Source organism: Haemorhous mexicanus, chromosome 12 (genome assembly GCF_027477595.1).
Source record: "Haemorhous mexicanus isolate bHaeMex1 chromosome 12, bHaeMex1.pri, whole genome shotgun sequence".
NCBI lineage: Eukaryota > Metazoa > Chordata > Aves > Passeriformes > Fringillidae > Haemorhous > Haemorhous mexicanus.
The window spans coordinates 17,646,198-17,649,887 of record NC_082352.1 but is presented as its reverse complement, the minus strand read 5'-3'; the positions used below and the strand labels follow the sequence as shown (position 1 = coordinate 17,649,887).

Below are 3,690 nucleotides of genomic sequence, written 5' to 3'. Positions count from 1 at the left end.
AAAGGAAATATGAGTTAAAAATTAAAGATTAGAAAATCAAGACTAAGTTTAAAATAAAAGCACTGTTCCTGCCCCTTCCTGGCCTAGCTGTGCCATTCACAGGGTGTGATTTGTGGTGCTTGAAGAGGGCTGGGACATGGATTCTTGCAGGGAAAGTGCCTTCCTCCGTGACTGAGGGGCAGGCTGGCAGGCACTGTGCATCCATGGGGATGTTAAGGCCATGTTTTGTAGCACTCTGAAGGCCCAGTGCTGTGACAGCTCCTGCCCCTTCAAACCACTCTGGAGTGTTGGTGAAACACAGCAAAGCCTATTGAGTGCCATTAGCTGTAAAGGCTGAGAGTGTTGTCTCTGACATAGGCAGTAACATCATCTCCTTGTGCAGAAAATCACTGCTCTGACACACCTGGCTCCATCTCCCTGCCATTAAACCCATTAATACAACAAATGGCATTTTATAATAAATACGTGTCACTTTCATGATTTTAACTGGTCTTTTGATTTGTTTCCCATTTTATGTTGTTTAGACAGACTGATTTAGACAGTTAAAAATCCACTTAACCATGATACATTGTGGCTGCCTGACAGACAATAACATTGATATATATGACTAGATGAGTCTCTAATTAGATTTTGGCAGCACTGTCACAGTCAGGGAAAGTTTCCACAAGTACTCCATTGAAATATTGTTTTATGCAACCTCATGGAATAAAGGCCATTTTTAATTAAGCAGGTCCCCTCAAAAAGATGTTAAACTTAATGTCATTTTTTTTAAGTGGCCTCTGCCCTTGTAGTGTCTGCCTTCTCAAATATACTCTTTGGTAGCATGATTAAAAATACATATTTTAAAAAGTACATAAAGCAAATAAAAATAGGTTTAAAAAATGATAAGTTGCCCTGGATGTTATATCTAAAATTAGTTGTAAACATGGAAGAAACAATCATTCAATAAATTAGCATTGTTCTTTATACAGGAAAGGCAAAATGTAGAATCAGGGACTGATTATGTGATTCTACAATAATATTCTGTAAATCTCAGCTTTTATGAACACTTCAAAGTAACTATAGAACAGAAGAGACTGTTAAGCAAATGGGAAACCTATTTCCAATAACATCTCTCTAAAATACTTCAGGTGGATACCAGTGCAATAAAAATGTGATATAAGCACATAGAGCTGTGCTGCAGTTAATGGACATGCACCTCTTCTTCTTCTGTCCTCCAGACCTGCCCTGGGCTGGGGGTTGGAATCTCCATCCCTTGGCTTCACACATGCCATGGCTGCTGCACATGAAAGATCTGAAAGGGGTGATCAGGTTTCCTCTTCTGGAGCTGGGCTTGTGGTGATGTTTCACCATGACTGTAGAGAGCAGAGCACAAGATCTGGAGTGTAACCTGGGAGTATCCAACTCGCCCACCTGCACACAAGTTAAATACAAGATTTCCCTATGGATGCTCACAGCTCAGGGAAAAACAAACAATAAATGTACTACTCCTGTATCCTGGCATTTCATGACTAGAGATCCCTTTGTTCCTAAGTAGATGTTGAGACATCTCTAATGATGCTGTTGGACTTGTGTGTGTGAATGAAAAAATGTGAATTTTTTCCTTTATGTGAAGAAAAAAAATAAGTGGAGGAGAGTGGTGCTGTGGGAAGGGCCAGCTGGAGTATATTGAATATTTTCAAATTGCATCAATTTCAATGGCAAAAGGCCTTGTTGTTGTTGTTGATCCTATAGAGATGAATCCTCTAATAAGCAAAGCAAGGGCTGTTGGACAGTCATTGATGCCTTCAGCAATTTTGTCATTAATTGCAAGAAGTGCAGAATTTGACCTGGTTTTCTCTACACATATCACTGAGGAGGTCAGTCTGTGCATTTCCTGTGCAAAAAGGTTACTGGAATAATTTCAAATGTGAAGGCAGAATGTATTATACCAATGTCATCTGTGGGCATGTGGTGCCCTTTAAAGCAGAGTCAGGCTGTGGCTTATTTTCATACAAAATAATACACATCAAAATACAACTGGCAATTTTCTGTTCTCACTCTATCTGTATTAATTTCAAAAGTGAATGGCAGCTGAGTATTTGAGAAGACTTGCTCCTCTCCCATACCAATTCTGTACAAAACTATCTTTTTCCATATATTTTTGAGGAACTGAAGTGTACTAAACTGAGAAAACAGAATAATTTCTCTGCAGAAATAAGTTCTGTGGACCCTACAACATGGTGATCAACTGAGCTAAAATGCTAAATATCCTGGAGCTGCAAGAAAAAGGTAACTACTTACCTCTGCTCTACCCTTTGATTTGTGAGGAAGACTTGGTTGGGATCAGCTTGTAACACCCAAGGAAATAGAAGCTTTCCATGCATGAGTTTTAAGGGAGAACACTTGGCACCTACTGACTTAGTGCTGTCATGGTAAGCCTTGCCAGAAAAACAAGTACACCCTGCAGTGCCGTTTCAGGTGACCATTTCTGGGATGTTTAGCTCATGTTCTAGTTGCCCCTCTCTGTCTCCTCCTTGAGCTCTAAATTTATTTCCTTTGGAATTTAAGTCCTGTTTCAGGGCAGGAGCTTAATTTTCCTCAATAACCCCAATTTGCCTTTAACAGTAGATCTGATATCTTCTCTGCTGATGGAAAAGATAGGAGGCTGTTAGCACTGGTATATTTATATTGTGCTAATGGATTTTAACCCTCTTACTGAGCTGTGCTGATGGTTTAAAATAATGACTAGGCAATAAATTTTTACTGGGACAGGTGTACAAATAGTACCCAAAAGAGAGTGGTGCTCAGGGTCAGTCTATGAAAAGAATGGTGTCCCAGATTATAGTGCAAGATGAAACTGTTTCATATGCTGGTAAATCCTGACAGCACATGGTTTTAGCTTGAGCCACCAAGACTTATTTGCTATCATTAACAAGATCCACATGTATCCAATACTCAGATCCATCTGAGTCAGAGTCATCTTGGCTTCTGTTTCACAGCTATTCCTCCAGAGGGAGTGGGAGTGTCCCTACTACCCATGGACTCCAGTGGGAACCAAAGCTGCACCCAGGAAAATCCTGGTCTTGTACTGTTTGTTACAACCCTCTGCTGTTTCCAAAACCTCCATGTGACTCCTGCAATTCCTATTGTGGCTGTACCAGATGTGGATAGTGGGAAAACAAGTAATGAATCCTGACTTCAGTACAGGACAGCATAACTAACTTGTGCTGATGTCTTACTGTTATTTGGTAGCAATGTTTTTTTCCATAGTGAAGACACTTCTCATAAATACTTGCTAGAAAATTCTAAAAAACACCAAAAAGTTTTGTTTTACATTATTTCTATTTTCAGCTCCACACTTGAGTTTTCTTACTAGAAAAGTCAGGTTTTGTCTTCACAGTTTAAAAAATGTCTGCACTAAACCAGCTCTGATATTCACACTTCAGCATCTGCTTTCCAACAAATCACACTATTTATTTTTGAATAAATGAATAAAGAATGTGGAGCAGAAAGTGCAAACTGAGTAACTTTAAACCAGATGTAAAAGAACCCCAAATGGGTAGGTCCTTTTGACCTCAGTGGTTCATCACCTGTTTAAATCACGAAGCAAGAGTCAGTGACATTTCTGTACCTGTTTAACACTCTGCTGGCATTTGCTAGGTTCGTGCTACACAAAATTTGAAGAATCCAGGAGCATTTGTTGTTAAA

General features: G+C 39.5%; 1 long non-coding RNA gene across 1 annotated transcript; it reads right to left on the bottom strand.

The window, feature by feature from the left end:
- Window positions 1–941: 941 nt before the first annotated feature.
- LOC132332961 (uncharacterized) lies at window positions 942–2,455 on the bottom strand. Its single transcript, XR_009488021.1, has 2 exons — window positions 2,284–2,455; window positions 942–1,413 (listed from the first exon to the last, which is right to left on the bottom strand). It is a non-coding gene; the product is annotated as an uncharacterized LOC132332961 (long non-coding RNA).
- Window positions 2,456–3,690: the final 1,235 nt, after the last annotated feature.